This window comes from Lepidochelys kempii, chromosome 6 (assembly GCF_965140265.1).
Source record: "Lepidochelys kempii isolate rLepKem1 chromosome 6, rLepKem1.hap2, whole genome shotgun sequence".
NCBI lineage: Eukaryota > Metazoa > Chordata > Testudines > Cheloniidae > Lepidochelys > Lepidochelys kempii.
The window spans coordinates 8055886-8079212 of NC_133261.1; the positions used below are offsets into that span (position 1 = coordinate 8055886).

The 23327-nt window shown below is 45.7% G+C and overlaps 1 pseudogene; it reads right to left on the reverse strand.

Annotated features, from left to right (window-relative positions):
• Positions 1-17586: 17586 nt before the first annotated feature.
• Positions 17587-23327, reverse strand: part of LOC140912890 (up-regulator of cell proliferation-like) — a 128941-nt pseudogene continuing 123200 nt past the window's right edge.

Genomic DNA, 23327 nt, shown 5'->3' on the forward strand with positions numbered 1-23327 from the left:
CAAATAAGCCTCAAAAATCTAAAATTAAAATTCGTGGATTTTATAGCGGGGTTAATATAAAAGCCATCTTAGGGGTCTATAATATGTCATAAAAAAGGTCCTTATTGGTTTTGGTTGCCCAATTAGTAAATAATCAAATTCATATTTAAAAAAGGGTGTGTTCTGCCACCAAAAATTTACCTGTACTAAAATAGTCCCAGTAATTAATAACCTAATCTGTACCATATTGCAAAATACCCCTCCTATGCTATTCATGTCAATGCTTCTTAAAAGTATTTTAAATTATATAAACAACAAATGTGGTATGGTACTTTACTAAAAGAAATGTGTTAAAGTAAGAGTAATTAATGCTATATTAAAAACTATAAAATTTACTCTTCCCCTATTTAGCTTTCAGGTCACATATATCTATCCCAACTGCTCCAAAAAAGCTGCCATTCGGTTAGCAGAGCAAAGCGCCCGTGTCTCCTCTAAAAAAATATTTGGTCAAACACCTGTCAAGTGGGGCCAATAGTGCAGCAGCAATTGAAAACATTTATAAAAGCCAACAACATAATAAAAAATCAGAGCAGCTAAAAAAGGCCACTAGTCTTATGACTGAAGCACAGTTAACCCAAGTGCAAGCTGAAATGGATAAATTACATGTTATCTCCGCCCTTAGGTTAATAACCCAAAAGCTATTAATAAAAATGGTATTAAATATCACTAAGGCAAAAAAAATTGCAATAAAATCTGGCATGTTCCAAATTTCCTAAATAACCAGCTAACGGCCATTCACAGTGACTTTAAGCACCAGGCCTGGCCCACTGCCCTTACTCGTGCTTCAAAAGTGCCATCTGATCTGTGGCCGTAAAAACAAACTTAAACGTTTTCAGGGTAAAGTTGCAGGCACTCACAGTGCTCCTGCCAAGCCTACGGGCCGGTGAAAGGGGTGTGGGCTCCCACATACCAAATCCTGCCGGGTCCGTAAAAACAATGCATAGAACATGAAACAATTCACGGTAATATTAAAAAAATTAATTCCCCTGGTATGCCGAGCCAATTTGTTGTCAGTGCTCCTAAAATAACACCCAATGTTTACATAAAAATAGAAAGCCAATAAACATTTTTGGCCTTTAAAGCCCCCACAGCCTCAGTGCGTACAAAAGCTAAAGCCAAAAGAAATTTGTCACTGTTTCTAACAGCGTTTGTTAAAAAAGTAGAAAACAAACACCGACCCTAACAAAACACCGGCTCTTCCAAGCTAGTTACAGCTGTGTAAACGTTAAGGTCACCATTTGCAAAACATACATTTTAATTTCACCATTGCTGCAAAAAATCCTTATCTATTGGCCTGCAAATAAAATCCTATAATTAAATCTTAGGCTTCAAATACCCTTTCATTAAACCACCTTAATACCCGAACAATTCCAAAACCTACACTCACTCCTACCAAAGGTTCAAAAACTCTCTAAATTACAAGGCCAAATCTATGTGCTTCAAAATATATATCAAATTAAAAAACATGCCTTTCATACCATCTATAAAGCATTTATCTTATGGACTAATTATAATATATTGTGCTATGCAACTAAGGCTACAAAATAACTCCAGCATATTATTACACTAAACACATTAATGTTTGTATTGTTTTTGTTTAATTAAAAAATATGTTATTGTTGTTATAAAAAACAGAATAACAAAAATACTTTTCATGTTCATACTAATTATGCATTATCGTTACATCCAACCAAAAGTTATGGAGCCGATCCTTTTAATCTAATATCAAAAATACAAGGTCTAATAACAATAAAAGTTTAAAAATGATGGTTGGGCTAAAAGCACTGAAGAGGGGAGTGTGAAAGTAAAAAAGGGCATTTAAGTGCAGCCATCTTAGTTCTGTTTAAAAAAAAAAAAAAAAAAAGCAAAAGTCAGGGTAACTCTAACCCCTAAGAATTCAAAACTTCTAAAGTCAAAACTGGTGTAAGCGTACAAAAATTGCAAAGCAAAAACCTTGCCTTAAAAGAACAATAAAATGTAATTGTAGCAAAAACATGTTAAAAACAAATACAATATAAAAAATGTATAGACAAAGCAGATTTTTATGTAATAAAAAGGTATAAATACTTGCTTTACATTGTTTATACTTTAAAAATTTGCATAAAAACAGACACCCTGTCCAAACGGCTGTCTTCCTTCTTGCAATTGCCTAAAAATAAAACTGTCTGTAACTTGTTGCATGCAAACTAAAAGTAAGAACTTGTCTTCTTCCACAGTATCCATTTGTTCTTGTGTCCACATTGGTACTGAGCTTAAAGAATTCCTCTCCCTCCATGGTATTTATCCCTCCGATGTATTTACAGAGAGCAATCACATGTTCCCTCAGCCTTCTTTTGGTTAGGCTAAAGCAGCCAAGCTCCTTGAGTCTCCTTTCATAAGACAGGTTTTCCATTTCTCGGATCATCCTAGTAGCTCTTCTCTGTACCTGTTCCTGTATCCTTCTTAAACATGGGAGATCAGAACTGCATACAGTCTTCCAGATGAGGTCTCACCAGTGCCTTGTAGAACGGTACTAACACCTCCTTATCTCTACTGGAAATACCTCACCTGATGCATGCCAAAACCGCATTAGCTTTCTTCACGGCCATATCACATTGGTGGCCCATAGTCATCCTGCGGTCAACCAATCCTCCAAGGGCCTTCTCCTCCTCTGTTACTTCCAATTGATGCATCTCCAGCTTATAACTAAAATTCTTGTTATTAATCCCTAAATGCATGACCTTACACTTCTCACTATTAATTTTCATCCTATGACTATTACTCCAGTTTACAAGGTCATTCAGGTCTTCCTGTATGATATCCCAGTCCTTCTCTGAATTGGCAATACCTCCCAGCTTTGTGTCATACACAAACATTATTAGCATACACTCACTTTTTGTGCCGAGGTCAGTCATAAAAAGATTAAATAAGATTGGCCCCAAAACCGATCCCTGAGGAACTCCACTGGTAACCTCCCTCCAGCCTGACAGTTCACCTTTCAGTAGGACCCTCTGTAATAATTTGTATTCTTGAACTAATAATTCCCCATGTGGCACCGTAACAAACGCCTTACTGAAATCTAGCTAAATTAGATCCACTGTGTTTCCTTTGTCTAAAAAATATGTTACTGTCTCAAGGAAGGAGATCAGGTTGGTCTGGCACCATCTAACTTTTGTTAAACCATGTTGTATTTTGTCCCATTTACCATTGACCTCAATGTCCTTAACTACTTTCTCCTTCAAAATTTTTTCTATACTACAGATGTCAAACTAACAGGCCTATAGTTACCCGGATCACTTGTTTTCCTTTCTTAAAAATAGGAACTATGTTAGCAATTCTCCAGTCATGTGGTACAACCCCTGCGTTTACAAATTCATTAAACATTCTTGCTCATGGGCTTGCAAGTTCATGTGCCAATTCCTTTAATATTCTTGGATGAAGATTATCTGGGCCCCCCATTTAGTCCCATTCAGCTGTACAAGTTTGGCTTCTATCTCGGATATGGTAATCTCTACCTCCATAGCCTCATTCCCATTTGTCATGCTACCATTACCCTAAGATCCTCATTAGCCTCATTAAAGACAAAGGCAAAGTACTTGTTTAGCTATTGGGCCATGCCTAGATATTCTATGATTCTATGATTATCCTTAACTTCCATTCAGTCCTCAGTGTTTAACTGTCCCACTTCTTCTTTCTTTGTTTTCTTCTTATTTATATGGCTATAGCACCTTTTACTATTTGTTTTAATTCCCTTTGCAAGCTCCAACTCTACATGGCTTTTAGCCTTTCTCACTTTATCCCGACATGTTCTAACCTCAATAAGGTAGCTTTCCTTGCTGATCCCTCCCATCTTCCACACCCTGTATACTTTCTGCTTTGTCCTAATCACCTCTCTGAGATGCTTGCTTATCCAGCTTGGTCTACAAGTCCTGCCTATGAATTTTTTCCCCTTTCTTGGGATGCAGGCTTCTGACAGCTTCTGCAACTTTGACTTGCAGGAATCCCAGGCCTCCTCTGCCTTTAGATCCATAAGTTCTTCAGTCCAATCCACTTCCCTAACTAATGTCCTTCATTTTTTTAAAGTTAGCCCTTTTGAAATCAAAAACCCTACTCACAGATCTATTTTTTGTTATCCTTCCCTTCAGGTTAAGGTGAATTAGCTCATGATCACTGGAACCAAGGGTGTCCCCTACAACCATTTCTTCTAGGAGGTTCTCACAACTTACCAAAACCAAATCTAAAATGACATCCCCAGTTGTTGGTTCAGCAACTACTTGATGAAGGAATTCATCAGCTATCGCATCTATTAAAATCTGAGCCCTATTATTATTATTACTAGCACTTGTCCTCCAGTCTATATCTGGGAAGTTAAAGTCTCCCATGAGCTCACAGTTCCCATGAGTATTTACTTCATTAAAAACATTAAAGAGGGCAACAGTGGAAGAAAACATGAGTTTTTCATTGTGTCCTCCACCGCTTGGGTCACCACCACTGCTGCCTCTGTGTCTGCCTTTCCCTTCTCACCTCAGTCCTTCTCCTCCAGCAGAACTCCCCCTCAACCTCCCCTGTCTCCAGCTCTGTTGGCTGGCTCCTCTGCCGCTGCAGCCACCTACACTCCTTCCGGCCAGATGAGGGATTTCAAAACGTTCTGAAGAGTGCGCAGAAATGGGTAGAGGAGTTTCACACTGAAGCTATTTCCCCACCCATTCAAGAATACAAGAGTCACCAAAGAGGACGACATTTTGTATATGAGGCACGGGATAATCTCATAAGAGACCCCAAACAACAATTCAAAGCTGAATTCTTTAACCGGGTGCTAGACTGTGCAATACAATCAGTTGCAGAATGTTTCATGCAGCTCAAGGATCACAGCAGCATATTTGGGATGTTGTAGGATGTTCCCAAACTCCTCACTGTACCTGAAGAAGACCTAAACCAGCAATGCAGGGCACTAGAGACCCTGTTGACACATGATGACATGTGCGATATTGATGCAAGTGATATAGGTGATGAACTGAAAGCCCTTTTCAGATACATTCAACAGGATCAACTCCAAAGGCTGTTCTGGAATATGCATGCACAAATAAGATGACCACCATCTTTCCAAATTATTTTGTTGCTCTGTGCATATTTCTAACACTTCCTGTAACAGCTGCCAGTGGAGAACACAGCTTCTCCAAGCTGAAATTAGTAAAAACACATCTATGCTCCACAATGACCCAGGAGAGGCTAGTCAGCCTTGCAACCATCTCAATAGAGTATGAGTTGGCCCAGACTGTGGACCTTCAGGAAGCAGAAGCAGTTCAAATCTCTGCAACCAAGAAGGCACGGAAGCACCACTTTGATTATTCAAACATCAAAATGCCAGTGTTAACTTTCAAATGCCTGAACAGCATATGTAACTTTTCTTGTCTGCATAATAAAGTGTACTGACAATTTTTGAACAAGGCATTTAAAGTTGTTAGTTCTCCTTTATTGGGGTAGGTAGCAGAGCAGTACCATGGGCGGAGTAGAACAGAAAGTAGGCAGAATTGAGACCTTTCAAAGTTTTGGCCCAAGCAAGGGGGCTTGGGGGTGTCATTTGAGCTCCCCGCCTGATAGGGTGACCAGACAGCAAATGTGAAAAATCAGGAGAGGGGGTGGGGGGTAATAGGAACCCATATAAGAAAAAGACCCAAAAGTCGGCACTGGCCCTATAAAGTTGGGACATCTGGTCACCCTAATGCCTGAGGTGCCAAAATGTTGTGGGCCGGCCCTGCCGGCAGGTGCAGTGTATTGAATAAAACAAACACATACAAAACAGGATGTGATTGAAGAGAATTAGTCATTAAATTACTTATTTCTTTTCTGTTTATCTTGATGGAGGTATTAAATCAGGAATCACAGACTCTGCAAGCCCCAAAGCTGTGGGAGAAAGGTGGCATAAATCCCGAGTTGGAATTAGACTTTCAACAAACCAGAGAGCCGGAGGAGACAGACCTTCCCCAAGACAATGTCCTCTTATCGCCCTTTGTTCTGTAGTGGCAGTGAACATGGTTAGAAGAGATTGGCACTGCCAGGTGTGAATGGGGCTTGTGAGAGTGAAGTATTTTCATTGTATTCTGCAGATAATATTGCTCAGATTCAAAAGGAGATGCCGAGTTAACTCAAGCTACACCTTATGCATTGCCCTAACTCGACTCCTGTCCACATAGAAAAACCCTAAAGATGTGCTGCTTATAACTCAAGTGAGCTGGCCCCTCGGGGCACAGGCTAAAGCCTAAGTTAGCACAACTCACCAGCTAACATGATCTTTCTGTAGTATGGATGCAAGCTAGCTGCACTTGAGTGCTTCTAATTCTCCAATGCCTTCCCACTCTTCCCCCTGTGTCCCAAGAAAGCACAGACAAGTTCTCCCACCATCCACTGGGGAAGAATCCATACAGTGGCTCAGCTCACTGCTGGGCAAAGAGCCTTAGGATGAGCTCCTAAAAGTCTGAGTGCCCCACCTGAGTGAGTGCAGTGCCAGTCTGGACACAGCAGGACCTTTGTTTATTCACAGTGTGGCTCTTCTCATGTGAGAGAGGCTGATTCAAGCCCAGTAATTGTGTAGAAAACTCAAGTTAACTCTGCAGTGAAGACAAAGCCTCAGATCTTTCGGCTGACAGGGATCTATTCTACCACAGTGGTTCTCAACTGGGGGGGGGTCTGTGGCCCTGTGGGTGACGGGTGTCACAAGCAGGCTTAAGAGGATCTGCCCAAATAAACCAGAGAGCATGGCTGGCCTTAGACTCGGAGGCTTCTCTATCAAGCCTTAAAACCCACAGATTGTGTTAATCACTCCTATTTATGGACCAGGCGATTCCACAGGCTACTGCCCACTACCTCCAACTGTAACACAAACTTTAACTGTGACATCAGCAACATTAACATGAGCTTTCTAGAAACGTGAAGATACATGATCTATTCTTTTCGTGTGGGGGAAGTATGAATTCAGAGTTAAGGTTTTGTGTTGCAGTTCAAGCTAAAGGCATTTTTTTGTGTGTACTGTATTTCTTTATAGGGTTGCCTCTCGGTCCAAGTGCTTAGCAGTATTTGGGGCCTCTCCAGGTTGTTTCCATTAAGAGGAGAAATTGATTATAAATGTCCCATATTTCTTGGTACAATCTTGTTTACTTAAGAAGAAGGTGCACACAGTTCTGTTTCCCTGAACACAGTAGAAATGCAAACTTGCTTATAGCCAGTCCTGCGCCCTAACAAAGGGCTTTTTCTTGGCTTCCTCCACAGCCACATTACCAAGGCTTCTCTGGGTTTCTGCTGGCTTCCTTATTCCTTTCGATAGTTATCTGCAACATAAATCCATTCCCCAGCCCCTGCATTTTTGCAATCAGTCCTAGAGTTCTCCTCAGCCTGCTTGTCTCAACTACTACTCAGGCCTTGCCATGCTGGTCCATGCCTTGGGTGGTGGGTTCTGTTGTTTTTGCTCCCACTAAACCATGGGGTATTTAATTGCTCCCATATTTAGCCTAACTGAAAGGGTGCGTTGTCCACACCTGAACTTCAAAGGTGGCTATCAATGGACGGGATATATTTGACCTCCTTGTAGGAGGTGGAAAGAAGAAGAAACTGCAGTCGTAGGTGGGGAGGGAGAAAGAGCACAGATCCTAGCTCAGCTGCAAAGGCCTCCTTTGCCTTTCACAAAGATCATCAGTGCTGGGATCCCCAGTGATTGAACTAAGGATCTCTTGTACCATGGGCCAATCATCAGGGAGAGAACTCCTGACTAAGGATGCATGACATTAATGGGGGGGGGCATTTACAGAGGTTATAGCTGCCCCCACCATTCCTTCTCTCCCATGTTCCTCCCAGATATTCCTGCTCCCCCAGTCCTTCCATAGCATAGGCCAGAAGGGCCTCTCCTTGCCCCCCCAGTAACCTGCCTTTGCAGCTGGGGAGGTGTCCCATCAGCACTGGCTCCTCAGAGCAGGACATCCCTTCCCGCAAGCCGCAGGAGAAGCTCTCGGAGAGCAGAACTGGCACCTGAGCTCTGGAAACCGCTTCAGGGACAAGTTTCCTCTCTCTCAATTTGACAAGGGGCAGGAAGAAGAGGCATAAATCCCTGGAGCTGTGTCGAGAGCTGGAGGAAAGGACTGTGTGTCCATGGCTGAAGGTGGGAGGGGAATGGATGGAGATGTGGTTCTCTGCTCTCTCACACGGAACGTGTCAGCCAGCACAGCTGAGCCATCGTGGGGTTCTGTTAATTTTCTGCTGTTAGATGCCTGCCCTAAATTACTGCCTCCCATCTGAATGAAGGCAAAGCAAGAGGGGCACTGTGCCCTCACCCTTGTCTGGACTTAGGGGATGTCTTCACCACCAAGCGTGGCAACGCTTTAATGTGGCTGTGTAGTCGCAGCACCAGCGCTGGGAAAGAGCTCTCCCAGTACTGTAAAAAAACCCACCCTGACCAGGGGAGTAGCTGCCAGTGCTGGGAGCATTTCCCCACCCCCGTGTCCCACCCAGCTACCAAGTGGCGGGAACTTTTACCAGCAGCGGAGGGTGGGGAACCCTGGTGGGCCAGCTTATATTCCATCTTAGTTCTGTTGAAGACTTGCCACTTTTAGGTCTGTAATCGAGTGACCAGAGAGATTGAAGTGTTCTCCAACCAGTTTTTGAATGTTATAATTCTTGACATCTGATTTGTGTCCATTTATTCTTTTACCTAGAGACTGTCCAGTTTGGCCAATGTACATGGCAGAGGGGCATTGCTGGCACATATCACATTGGTAGATGTGCAGATAAACGAGCCTCTGATAGTGTGGCTGATGTGATTAGGCCCTATGATGGTGTCCCCTGAATAGATATGTGGACACAGTTGGCAACGGGCTTTGTTGCAAGGATAGGTTCCTGGGTTAGTGGTTCTGTGGTGTGGTGTGTGGTTGCTGGTGAGTATTTGCCTCAGGTTGGGGGGCTGTCTGTAGGCAAGGACTGGCCTGTCTCCCAAGATTTGTGAGAATGATAGGTCGTCCCTCAGGATAGGTTGTAGATCCTTGCTGATGCGTTGGAGAGGTTTTAGTTGGGGGCTGAAGATGATGGCTAGTGGCGTTCTGTTATTTTCCTCATTGGGCCTGTCCTGTAGTAGGTGAATTCTGGGTACTCTTCTGTCTCTGTCAATTTGTTTCTTCGCTTCAGCAGGTGGGTATTGTAGTTGTAAGAATGCTTGATAGAGATCTTGTAGGTGTTTGTCCCTGTCTGAGGGGTTGGAGCAAATGCAGTTGTATCGTAGAGCTTGGCTATAGACAATGGATCGTGTGGTATGGTCTGGGTGAAAGCTGGAGGCATGTAGGTAGGAGCGGTCAGTAGGTTTCCGGTATAGGGTGGTGTTTATGTGACCATCGCTTATTAGCACCGTAGTGTCCAGGAAGTGGATCTCTTGTGTGGACTGGTCCAGGCTGAGGTTGATGGTGGGATGGAAATTGTTGAAATCATGGTGGAATTCCTCAAAGGCTACTTTCCCATGGGTCCAGATGATGAAGATGTCATCAATATAGCGCAAATAGAGTAGGGGCAATAGGGGACGAGAGCTGAGGAAGCATTGTTCTAAGTCAGCCATAAAAATGTTTGCATACTGAGGGGCCATGCGGGTACCCATAGCAGTGCCGCTGATCTGAAGGTATACATTGTCCCCAAATGTGAAATAGTTATGGGTGAGGACAAAGTCACAAAGTTCAGCCACCAGGTTGGCCGTGACATTATTGGGGATAATGTTCCTGACAGCTTGTAGTCCATCTTTGTGTGGAATGTTGGTGTTGAGGGCTTCTACATCCATAGTGGCCAGGATGGTGTTATCAGGAAGATCACCGATGGATTGTAGTTTCCTCAGGAAGTCAGTGGTGTCTCGAAGATAGCTGGGAGTGCTGGTAGTGTAGGGCCTGAGGAGGGAGTCTACATAGCCAGACAATCCTGCTGTCAGGGTGCCAATGACTCAGATGATGGGGCATCCAGGATTTCCAGGTTTATGGATCTTGGGTAGCAAATAGAATAGCCCTGGTCGGAGTTCCAGGGGTGTGTCTATGCGGATTTGTTCTTGTGCTTTTTCAGGGAGTTTCTTGAGCAAATAGTGTAGTTTCTTTTGGTAACTCTCAGTGGGATCAGAGGGTAATGGCTCGTAGAAAGTGGTGTTGGAGAGCTGCCGGGCAGCCTCTTGTTCATATGCTGACCTATTCATGATGACAACAGCACCTCCTTTGTCAGCCTTTTTGACTATGCTGTCAGAGTTGTTTCTGAGGCTGTGGATGGCATTGTGTTCTGCACAGCTGAGGTTATGGGGCAAGTGATGCTGCTTTTCAACAATTTCAGCCCATGCACGTCAGCGGAAGCACTCTATGTAGAAGTCCAGTCTCTTGTTTCGACCTTCAGGAGGAGTCCACCTAGAATCCTTCTTTTTGTAGTGTTGGTAGGAAGGTCTCTGTGGATTAGTATGTTGTTCAGAGGTGTGTTGGAAATATTCCTTGAGTCGGAGACGTTGAAAATAGGATTCTAGGTCACCGCAGAACTGTATGATGTTCGTGGGGGTGGAGGGGCAGAAGGAGAGGCCCCGAGATAGGACAGAGTCTTCTGCTGGGCTAAGAGTATAATTGGATAGATTAACAATATTGCTGGGTGGGTTAAGGGAACCATTGCTGTGGCCCCTTGTGGCATGTAGTAGTTTAGATAGTTTAGTGTCCTTTTTCTTTTGTAGAGAAGCAAAGTGTGTGTTGTAAATGGCTTGTCTAGTTTTTGTAAATTCCAGCCACGAGGAAGTTTGTGTGGAGGGTTGGTTTTTTATGCGAGTATCCAGTTCTGAGAGCTCATTCTTAATCTTTCCCTGTTTGCTGTAGAGGATGTTGATCAGGTGCTTCCGCAGTTTCTTTGAGAGCGTGTGGCACAAGCTGTCAGCATAGTCTGTGTGGTATGTAGATTGTAATGGATTTTTTACCTTCAGTCCTTTTGGTATGATGTCCATCTGTCTGCATTTGGAAAGGAAGATGATGCCTGTCTGTATCTGTACGAGTTTTTTCATGAATTTCCGATCTTCCAGTTTTGGACAGTTAAGATAGCGACCCTCATGTCTGTGATTGCGTGACCAGAGAGATGGAAGTGTTCTCCGACTGGTTTATGAATGTTATAATTCTTGACATCTGATTTGTGTCCATTTATTCTTTTACGTAGAGACTGTCCGGTTTGGCCAATGTACATGGCAGAGGGGCATTGCTGGCACATGATGGCATATATCATATTGGTGGATGTGCAGGTGAATGAGCCTCTGATAGTGTGGCTGATGTGATTAGGCCCTTTGATGGTGTTCCCTGAATAGATATGTGGTAGATTGCGTGACCAGAGATCAGATATCACCATCGGCCCTTTACATGCTCCTCCTCCCACTGTCCTGTCCCTGCTTTGCCCCTTCACCCCCACAAGTCCTGCTGCTCCTCCATATCAACCCCCCCCCAAACACACAGCAGGACATATCCCACTCCCAGCGCTGTGCGGAGAACCAGCTCCTGTTTGGAGCCCTGCACTTATTAACAGTCTGGCCGGCAGACTCCTTCCTTCCCCCACTGCCTCTGGCTGGGCCAGCACCCTGGGAAAGCCCAAGACCCTCCGGCCCGGGACACTGGCCAGGAGGAGCCGAGCCCTCCGTGTGTCAAAGCCCTGTGCAATCCATGCATGGGGAAGCCGCTAAGCTATGGACTGGGGTGGGAAACAATTTCCAGCCTGTTCCCAACCTGACCCTGCAGGCTTCACAGCAGCCCCCGGACAGGGGTTTAGTGCCCTCTTTGCCCTGCGGTCCAGCCCCCAAGGAGCGTGGGGCTGCTCTGTCCCCTAGGCACCCTCCCCTGCTGAGCTACCTCTCTGGCCGGGTTCTCTGAAGCCTCTGCAATCAGGTTACCTGGGCCCTGGTGCACAGTGCATTCTTAAGGCTTAACCCCTTCCTTCCCACGCTGTAGCCGGGGGGGACAGAAGGCATCTAGGTTATGTTGGTGGCCAGCAGAAGCATGGAGTCTTAGCTGCTTTATGATACTGTGTGGGCAGGAAGGGACAAGCTGCTTCCAGCCACGGTGGGGGTGGGGGGAACAAGATGAGAATAGCTCTGCAAAGACGAGGGCCAGGTCATCATTTCCTCTCTACTCCTCCCCTGTGGCTGGAAGCAGCTCCTATCCCTTCCCTCCTGCACAGTGCCAATAGGCTGCTGGTGGCCACATGCCACATTTTGGTATAAGCCCTGGCAGAAATGGGGGGAGGCATGTGACCCTGCGTGCCCCCATCCATGTGTTGCCTTGGTAAGATGTGGCACCAGGTACCAGGAGCGGCAGGTCTGACCCGGGGGCCCAGCAAGGCATGGAGGGCAAAGAGCACCAGGCAGGGAAAGGGTCGAGTCCGTCAGTCACACACACATACACCCGTGTGAGAGAGGTGTATGGGCGTGTGTGTGCGTCACCTCACCCTGCAGGCGTGGGAAGGTGTGTGTGGGGGGGTGTCACACACCCCTAAATGTGAACCCTAAAGCCTTAAAGATAAGAAGATAAATAAAAAGAATCCAACTAGGCAGTATTTCTTTTTAATGGAGGCTCAGTCAACTTGATGCTAATTTGAATGTTTGTACTGCATAGTTCTGACTGATTGCCAGTGAACTCACGAGTAATTTTACGAGGTGTTCATATCCAGCATAGGGAAATATGGTCACCCTAATTATAAAACACACCACCATGTTGGGCTCTCTGCCCTATTTTCTGACAGTCTGCCCTGAGATTGGCACTCACAGTTGTGAGCCACTCCAGACAGCATGAAATTAGGAGAACCTGGTATAGGGGGAAGGGGGCACATAGCACCCCTAGCATGGAGGGAAGTTGGGAATGGGGGGCAGACAGAGCTCCTGGCCTGAGAGTGAAGGGAGGCCCTGGTTTAGAGGGAGGGAGTAATAGGGGGCACACAGAGCTCCTGGTGGGGGGAAGATTAGGGAACTCCGGTATGGAGGGAGTGAAGAAGAATGCGTGGGGGGGTAGGGGAATGGGAGCACATTCAGAACCCCTGCTATTGGGGGAGGAATGGAGGGAGTGAGGAATGGGGTACACAAAGCCCCTGGTATGGGGGGAATGGGAGTCACACAGAGCTGCTGTCATTGGAGGGGGAAACGGGGGGTAGTATGGGAGGAGGAGGGACTTTGGGGGGCACAGAGAGCCCCTGAAATAGAGGGGCATGGGAGCGTGGCATGCAGGAAGCTTGTGCGAGGGATGTGAGGGAATGGAGGGATGTGAGGATCCTCTGGGGTGTGAAATAAGTTCACCCGACAGTAGCAACTTAGTGTGTGACCCCCTTCGACACATACACTAAACCCAGAACATAAAGTTTGCAACATCAGCCTTATCCACAGGCCTGTGTCGGGGTACTGATATGGCAGGATGTAAGAGGCTGCACAGGGTGACTGTTGAAAAAAATGAGAAAACTGAATGAGATGATGGGGCTGGCTGCCTAGACAGGGAAAGGTACTTGGACAGAGCAGTGCTGGGGAAGGTCAGGGGGAGCTAGGGTAGCTCTGGCCTGACCAACTCCCAGGCTGAGGGCCTGATACAGGGCCTGGAGGAGGTATTAGGGCTGCAGAGGGGCAGCCAGGGGAGGAAGAGGCGGCAGATCCACCCCCTTACTGATGATGAGTGGCCAGTTCAGACTGCAGTTTGCCCCTGAGGGAAGGGGGCTAGGTGAAGAACGGCAGTGGGTCACTGAGGCGAGTGGTGGGATTAGGGGTAGCCAGTTCCCTGGAGGGGCAGCACCCAGAGAGTGGGGCACCGCCAGAGGGCAGTACCCCAGGAAAGTGCACCATGGTCTGGGAGGGATGTAGGGCCTAATGTGGTGGAGCTTGGAAAAGGGCAGGTAATTGTGGGCAAGACACCACCTGCAGAGGATGCTCCTGAGTGGCGAGAGCTAATGCCCTAGCCTGGCCAGCCTCGTATCTACCTCACAGTCTGTGTGAGAATCTAAAGAGATCCCCTCCCCCAACGAAGTGTCTGTATTATGCAGTGGACGCTTATGGTAAGTCAGACATTTCAATAAGTATTCTGGGGAGAGCCGCTGGCCGGTGTCCCTCTGGGTTGACAGAAAATTGGCAGAAGAGAAGAAGTCACATCCCTAAAGAGCGCACATCATCCCCCTCTCCTGTGACCCTTGGCACCATCACAGGCTCTATTTGTATCCAGTCGTTAACCAAGAAGAAACTGAAAGGGTTTGAGCTCAGGTTCAGACTGTCCTTCATCAGAGAGCATGACTCGCAGGGCAAGAGCAGCTGCTTCGGGACACCGATATCTTTCTGCTCTCCTCCAGCTCCCAGGGACGTGCTCCCAGCCAGGAAGCTGGTATGGCAGGGCCAGGTCACTACTGAGCTGTGACTGAGAAAGGCCAAGAAACAAAACAGATCATAGCTAGAGACATAAAGGGTGACAAGAAAACATTCTACAACTACGTTAGAAGCAAGAGGAAGATCAAGGACAGGGTAGGCCCATTACTCAATGAAGAGGAAAAAAACAATAACAGAAAATGTGGAAATGGCAGCGGTGCTTAATGACTTCTTTGTTTCAGTGTTCAAGAAGAGGGTTAGTGGTAATTGGACATCTAGTATACTGAATGCCAGTGAAAGTGAGGTGGGATCCGAGGATAAAATAGGAAAAGAACAAGTAAAAAATTATTTAGACCAATTAGATGTCTTCAGGTCACCAGGGCCTGATGAAATGCATCCTAGAATACTCAAGAAGCTGACTGAGGAGATATCTGAGCCATTAGTGATTATCTTTGAAAAGTCATGGAAAACGGGAGAGATTTCAGAAGACTTGAAAAGGGCATCTATAAAAAGGGAAATAAGGACAACCTGGGGAAATACAGACCAGTCAGCTTAACTTCTGTACCTGGAAAGATAATGGAGCAAATAATTAAGCTCTAAATTTGCAAACATCTGGAAGATAATAAGGTGATAAGTAATAGTCAGCATGGATTTGTCAAGAACAAATCCTGTCAAACCAACCTGATAGCTTTCTTTGACAGGGTAACGAGCCTTGTGGATGGGGAGAAGCAGTAGATGTGGTATATGTTGACGGTAGTAAGGCTTTTGATGCAGTCTCACATGACCTTCTCATAAACAAACTAACTAGGGAAAGACAACTTAGATGGAGTTACTATAAGATGCGTGCAAAACTGGTGGAAAACCATTCCCAGAGAGTAGCTATCAATGGCTAACTTCCTGTCAGGGTGGTTAAGCACTGAAATAAATTGCCTGTGGGGTTCTGGAATCTCCATCAGTGGAGATTTTTTAGAGTAGGTTAAACAAACACCTGTCTGGGATGATCTAGATAATGCTTAGTCATGCCATGAGTGCAGGGGACTGGATTAGATCAGTGGTTCTCAGCCGGGGGTCAGTGAGCCCTTTCAGGGGGGCCGCAGAGCCCCACGGCTGAAACCTGGAGCCCCAGTGCTGAAGCCTGGGGGCCCCCCTTCCTCCTAAGCCAGGAGCAGTGCAGGTCTGAAGCCAGTGGGCCCCCTGCCCTAGTTAGGAGCAGCGCGGGGCTGAAGCCCGTGGTGCCCTCCCCATGCCCCCCAAGCCGTGAGTGTCGCAGCCAGAAGCTAGGTGAGGCTGAAGCTGGCAGGGTCCCCACATCCCCTCCAAGCCAGGAGCAACGCGGTGCTCGAGCCAGCAAACCTCCCCTCCCCCACAAGCCAGGAGCAGCAGGGAGGCTGAAGCCGGGAGTCCCAGTGCCTTGCCCCTGAAGCTGGGCATTGCACTGGAAGCCCCCCTGCATGCATACAGCCCATAGCTACCCCCTGCCCATACACAGCCCTTAGCTATTCCCTCCCTGCACCGTGAGCTACTCCCCTCATTTCACACAGCCCCTAAATAACCTCCTGCCCGCACCTGAGCGGTTTTCAAACTTTTTGAACTGAGTCCCCCCTTTCAGTTATATTTTTAGTTGCATCCCCCCAGAGCCCAGACTAGCTGGGTGACCTCCTGAGTGAGACAGGGGGTGGAGATGGCACATCCTTCCTGCACCCTGCTGTGTGGAGCTGGAATGAGCCCTGCCAGGCCTTCCTCCCCCCAACCCCCCCAAAAATAGAAGTAAAACTATGCCTATGCCCAAGTGTGTCCCCCTGGCCTGGAGCCCATGTTTCCCCGCTGCTGGGCGCTGTTGTTTTTATAGGATGTTGAATGGGGCCTCAGCAAGAAAAAGGTTGAGAACCCCTGGATTTGATGATCTCTCAAGGTCCCTTCCAGTCCTATGATTCTATGTGGAAAGGAAAAATTTCTGGAGGCCGATCAGAGTGCAGTAATGCAACACCTCGTTCACACTGACGCTGGGGCGTTTCAGCCGAGACGCACCAAGCGTTATGCTTCTGGTGGAGGTGGATTAGCAGGGGCACTCCCGCTACAAAGTCCAGGTGCTCTACGTGCCTTGCCAGTGTGGATGCGTCGTGAGTTAGGGTGCCTGGGGCTGCTTTAATGCACTCTAACTCACAAGTGTAGCCAAGTCCTTAGTGATTTTCAGCTATTAGGCTGGGCAGAAATGCTGTCCTGCCACAAGTAATTGTCAGCTCTTTTGAGCACTTAAAATAACAAAAGGCCCTATCTTCTGAACAGTGGGGAGAAACAGGTTAAACCAGACCAGGGACCCTTAGGGAGAGTTCACTCCTCCTGGCAGAGATACCTCTCCTCACCCCTCTTACCTTCACAGGAGTCAGGCATTTGAGCACCTGGCTTAATGAGTCCTTTCAGCTGTGGGTGACCCCTCATTTGAGACAGGTTAAGCACAGTTCTGCTCCCCTTTACTCATACAATAAATACAACAACACTGACAACAGCATTTCACTACCCCTTCATTCAGTACTAAAGTGATTTGTAACCCAACACAAGTCAATATTGATCACTTTGAGCAACACCTCTATATCTGATGGATATCTAGGCAGAGTAGGTGAGTTCATGTAAATACAATTTCCTCCTAAAGTCTCTCCCGCTAACAGCTAGCTGTCATGGGAGAACTCATTCGGACCCTGTTTACATAGTTATGTTAGGAAGAAGCTTCTCCTCTAAAAACGTTTCTATACAATTTCCATTAGATGGTTTCTTGCACCTCCCACTGAGACATTTTGTAATGGCCACTGTCAGAGACAGGATGGATCACTGGTTTGATCCAGTACAGCAGGGAGATGAGATACCAAGCTAGATGGCCTTTAGGTCTGATCCAATACAGCAAGGATGTGGGATACTAGGCTATATGGGTGATTGGTCTGATCCAGTACTGCAGAGAGGTGGGGATACCAGGCTAGATGGGCTGTTATTCTGGTTCAGCAAGGACACAGGGATACACGGACTATCAGTTTGCTTTGGTATGGCTGTTCCTGTGCAGCAGCCTTGCACTAACTGGAAGATGTGACCTGCAATTGATTTTTTGTTTTTAGTTTTCAATTTAAAAAACGGTACAGGCTGTCAGATTTGTTCATATTCCGTTTTTTTTTTAATTAAGGGTTTTGTTTTGTTGAAGTGTATCCTATTTAAAGAGACTCTTGGCATGTCTATTATTTCATGTAAAATGCTTCCTTTAGGCTCTTCAGTGCCTGCTCTTTAGTTATATTTTTCCAGTCTCCTGGAAGTTCTGCTGCTTTAGCACCATACGCTCTAGCTAACTGGTCATTGAATGATTTGAAAACAAATTTCCGGAAATCAGAAGCATCAATGCTGGGATCAGGCTGAATGCGCCAGTCTGGGTAGTAATGGCGGTAATCTTTGTAGGGATGAAATTTCCCATCTGCGGCTGCAGTTCGGAATTCACGATTGGAAACCACATCAGAGGAGCATATGGAATGCTCAAGCTTTTGTGAATCACAATCCCTGAAGTTCCCTAACCCTTTGGGTCGATGGACTGATACAAAATGCTCTTTATGGTCAGTGCCTCCTGCTTCACAGGGGGCTTCACAGAACGGACACTGCTTCCCACAGCCAAACACTCGCTTGAAGATCTCATCCTGGGGTTTCACTGGCAGGCTGGAGAGTTTGGTCTCAAGTTCCAAATGATTAAACTGGGTTAAGATTTGTTGTTCCAGCTCCAGAAGGAAGATTTCAATGTTACCAGAAAGCTGCTCAATTTTTGCTGTGGTTTTAAACTGTACTCCAACTAAGCTATTGCTGGAAATGGCCAGGTCCTGCTGCAGCTCTTTGCAAAAGCTGTCTAAAAAGGCAGAAACTGTGTTATTGTTTTTATTTATGGAGTTTTTCAGAACTCCCTTGATTTTATTTATTATTCCGGATAGAATCCCTTTCTCCAAATCTCTCAAACTTGCCTTCCCTCCATAGTGGTCTATCAGACATCTCTGTATCCAGGATTTGACAAACTCTTCATAGTTACTTATGTATTTCACATAGTTGCCAAAGTTCATCTCTTCCAGCAGCTTCTTTAGCAAAAAGAACTGAAAGAAGCTTCGGCTGGCGTATTCAAGGGCCTGTTCACTGCTGAGAATATTGTCAACTATTTCTAGTCCGAGCCTTTTGTTGACATAACCCACCAGGGCAGGTTTGAGACACTGATCACAGAAATTCCTCACCCTTGTTTGGCTCTCTTTCTTTTCCAAATAGAGATCAGTAAATATGGAGAAATAATGAGGTTTCAGCTTCTCCAGACGTTGCTGAGGATCGTTTTCTTTGATAAAATCTTCATGCATCTTCTGAAATGCCCAAGCTGCTTCCCCCAAACGTGACGCTTCAGGTCAACTTCAAACAAAGGAGAAGTGTGAAGTTTCTCAATCTCCTCCTCTTTTAACCTCTCATTAACCATATGCAGCAGTTCTCCACAATAGGTTTCATCATAGTCTGTTTTGGATTTAACTTTTTCTTCAATGTGTTTCTTGCATTCAGTCATTAAAGATAGAGCAAGCTCTTCAGTTTTACAGTAACATTCCTGTGAGAAGTATTCTACAACTGCTCTGGTCCATTTTAGGTTTAAGTATTCCTTCTTCATTGTGAAAGACTTCATTCTATAATCCAGCAGGCTTTTTGCATGTTGCAGTATCTGTCTGACAGCACCCGCTCTGTGCTTCAGATCCTTTCTCAGCTGGAGATCCATATCTTGAACAACTTGACATTTCTGTAAAGTACAGAGCGTTAACTCTGACAAGGTTTCTCGTCACATCGTTTCAAATTCTTTCTTCAGTTTCTCATGGTCGAGTTTATCTTCTCTGTTTCGGCATTCAGCCAAGAGTCTGGCAACTTCCCCTTCAATTTTCTGCTTGTACCCAGACTGGATATTGTCTATCTTGCGCTGTCCTCTTCGTATTCGAATTGCTTCCTCACAGTTACTGGTTGAATAATTTTCAAGTTCTCTTTTGAGGCTATTCGTGCTCCTTTTGAAATCTTCTCTGTACTTTTCTATCAGGTTCAAATTTGGAGCTTCACCTTTCAAATACTGTTCTAAGTTATTCAAGAGCTTCTGTTCTCCCTGCTGTAGTTTCCCTTGTGCTTCCATTTTTAAGCTGTGAAAGAGATCACCCTCTAGTGTCTCTGGCAGCTGATTCTAGATAAAAGTTTCTTTTTCAGATATCCAGAGATACATCTCCTTGCGGAAACCCCATTGCCATTCAGAATACTTCACAGACAGCAGGTTATAGGCTTCAGCTACAAGGCTGTTTCTAAAGCTAAAGATGAAGTTCTCATGTTTCACTGACTTCCACAAGCTCTTCAACCATACAATAAAATCAGGAATATCCTTTCCAGCTCTTTTCCGTGAACGGTTCTCTATGAATTCAAACAGTTATTTCTTTAGCTTTCACACCCTCTCACTGTATCCAGTGTTTACGGGAGCCATGGGAGGGACTTCATGCCACAAGCCAGGTATGTACCAATTGTGTTTTTCTGGGTCATACTCCATAATATCAGAAAATGCCATTTCCCTGCTTTGCTTTTCCATCCTTGCTGCAGCTTTCGTCATTTCATTCAGCTGCTCCAGGAGGTGTTTCCTGTCCCTCATATTTTGAACATGAGCAGACACATCACTGACGTTCTGGTGCACAAACTGGCAGTTTGGCTGTTTTCCTATTTCCTCCATTCTGAGAAATGCCTGGACCACAATTTGCAGAACATCCTTCATTTCTGTGGCATTCTCCATGGCCATGTTAACGATGGTGACGTCACTCAGTCCAATCACCAGGGTGGCCAGCTCATTGTCATGTTGATAACTGTCTTCCAGTGCTGTTAGTTCAGGGGCCTTCAGACCTTCAGTGTCTATCACCAGGATGAAATCACAGCCAAGCGGCTCCTGAACAGCTTCTGTAACTTTAATGAGCGTCATGAAGTCTCCTCGCGCACTTCGACCGCTACTCACTGCAAACTGCAGGCCGAACATGGTGTTGAGAGGATGGATTTCCCAGTGCTCTGCACTCTCAGCACTGTTATAACCACCATTCTGGATCTATCCCCTAGCCTGATATGGAGATGAGTTAGAACCTCTACTACCCAGTTCATGGGGATGTTGGAGGCATCTCCATCGGTCAGCTAAACAGGAAACCCTTCCAGCATCAGGTCAGCTGCTATGCATGGGAGACGGGTGAAATGTCTTTGGCTTTCTTCCATTTTCCCTTCTTTAACCATTGAGCATTCAGCTTCATAGAACTGCCCCAACTCACGCATGAAATACTCCACCCCCAAGGAACTATCAGATATTAATTCATCTAATTCCTCCAGCTGTTTTTGGTCCACTCCTGGAGTTTCACATTTCTCTTTATAGTCCGCCCGCATTTTAGAAAGATTCGCCTCGCAATATTATCCAGGATAAATTTCATCCATTTCAGAAAGTAATGTTTCTCCACTGGCTTCAGCTGTACTATTCCCTTGATGAACTTAGTCAAACCATTAGTACGGTCACACTGATTCTGCTGTCTGCGTATCTCTAACCATTTCTGTTTCAGTGCAGATTTATAGTCTTCAATGGCCATGACCCCTTGCCTTTTCATTCGGCACATCTCTTCTTCCACTTTAGCCAAGTTTTTCCATAGGTCTCCTTGCAGGCTCAGCATTTCCCTTTTGTATTTTGCCCCATCTCTTATTTCTGCAGTGATTTCTTCAGTATATTTGCTCACACATTGACATGCCTGACAGTCCTCATTCACCAGGATTCCTAGGTCAGGTGCCGTCACAGCCATGGCTTCCAAACTCACTGTCTTCAGAGATGAATTCACTATGGTTCCTATGGTGGACTGCACCTTTTTCACAAATCCTGCATTATTCATGGTACGATCTTTCACCAGTAGCTGTGATTTGCTCAGCTTCAACACTGAGGACAGCTTATTAAGGAATCCCAGAGTTTCTTTGGGTTTCTTATTCTTGTAGTTGAGGATGAAGTAATATTTAGAGCTGGATTCTTTCCAAGATGATATCAGTGCCTATTATCTCTCACCGATGCTCTCGGTAACTATGAACACTGCGGAGGAGACCTCTGTTCAAAAGCTAAACTGTAGCCAGTGGGACTCAATGTCTCCACGCAGATTTGTAACTGCAATGGGTTCTGGGAAAAGATCAGAATTTTCCATCCCCCCAGGGAAATACCAGGCAATCTCAACCAGCCCATCTGCGATTTTCCGAAGGAAGTTCCCAGACTCCATGTCCCGCACTGATAAAGAAATCGTGGTGCTGCTGGGAGGGGCTGAGAACCTCATTGAGGAGGTGGGACTTGGAGAAGCTGCAGCTCCCCATCCACACAAAAGAAATGGTTGGCATTGACGTGAGCATCAAGCTCTCCTCTCTGAACCCTCTGTTCTCTGCCAGGGAGTGCGGCCTCCACTTCCGCACAATGTCCCTCATGGCCCACAGTATTAGGGTGCACTTGGGGGTGTCAAGGGTGAGTAGCAGCAGAGGAAAGGCAAACTGGCACATGGACATTTTGGACAGGATCTCCTGCTTTAGGAAGCTGTCTGAGCAAAGCAGAACAGCACAGAGAACATCAAGAGGTTGCAGAGAAATTTTCATCTCAGTGTCACTAAAACAGAAAGTGCCATCAATATGCAGCTTCTCCTCATAATCACCCATTTCTTCTGCAGGAGCCTTGTGCCCAATGCTTGTATTTCTGGCCGTCCCATTCAGAGCCATGACCTTCCTCAGGAAATGCCAAGGTAAATCATCTAATGCCTCTGGAATCTTGTTCTTGATGCTTTCTGGGCAAATCTCCAGGACATCCCTCAGCCTGATCTTGATGCTTCTGTGCTTCTCCAGGTTTAATCTGGACAGAACATCTTGAAATGCTTTACTTCTTTCTGCAGAAGGAAGTTAAAACAAACCAAAATTTCAGAGTAGAAAATGGTGACTTTATATACAGTTTACTCATTCCATAGACAGCCTGATGTTTGTAATTTAAAGAAAAGCAGTACCCAGTAAGTAACAGATGACTTATACATCCTGGGTTCAATTCTTCTCTTACTTATATTGATATAACAAAAATGAAGCCAATGGGATTACTTCTATACAAATAAAACATAGTTCTGGCCCACTTTGAACTCCGCTAATGTGAGGTTGGTTTGCATTTTTTGATCCCAATCCTTATCCTCAGTGCAGTGCAGAGTCCACTTTAAAATGGCTTAAGTGGCCAACTGAGAATTTCCTAGAAAATCTTCCAGTATAACCAGCTCTATGACATCGCAGCTCACAGCTACTGGAGGAGGGGGCATAGACTCAGGACCCTGTCTCTGTGGTGATCCCAGAAGCTGGAATGATCCCTTGGCTGCTCTAAGCTGCTGCTCAGGATCAGACTGGTGCCTGGCAGTCTGAGGATCAGGTGGCTGTGATGGTAGCCTTCACCCCTCACCCTGAGCTGTGCTGGGCATCAATGGCTCATCCGGAGGATCTGACCCTTTATTTCCCTTTCAGCAGTCAGTGCAGATTACACCTTCTGGGTTACGCCTTCATTTTTGATTTTCTTCATATCTTCCTCCATCTCTTTGCTGGGACATGTCTTTTACAGGTGTAGCTAACAGCACTGTGGCTTTGCTTACCTCCCAGCGACCAAATCAGTCCCTTCACTCACGCTACTTCCTCTCTCCTTTTGGGGAGCTGTGAGGACTGTCATTACTTACAAAGCAAATTTACCCACATTGCAACCTGGGGAGCTAATGCTAAGACACCTCCAGGCCAGTCCTGGTACGGTAATGTCTCCGGTGCAGTGTTAGGGTATTTGGACCTGATAAACGATTAACCCATTTATTATGTGTTATAGAGACATTATTAAGGTCACAAGAGCAAACTATTCCACTGCACAGGAAAGATAGGAAGAATGGCAAGA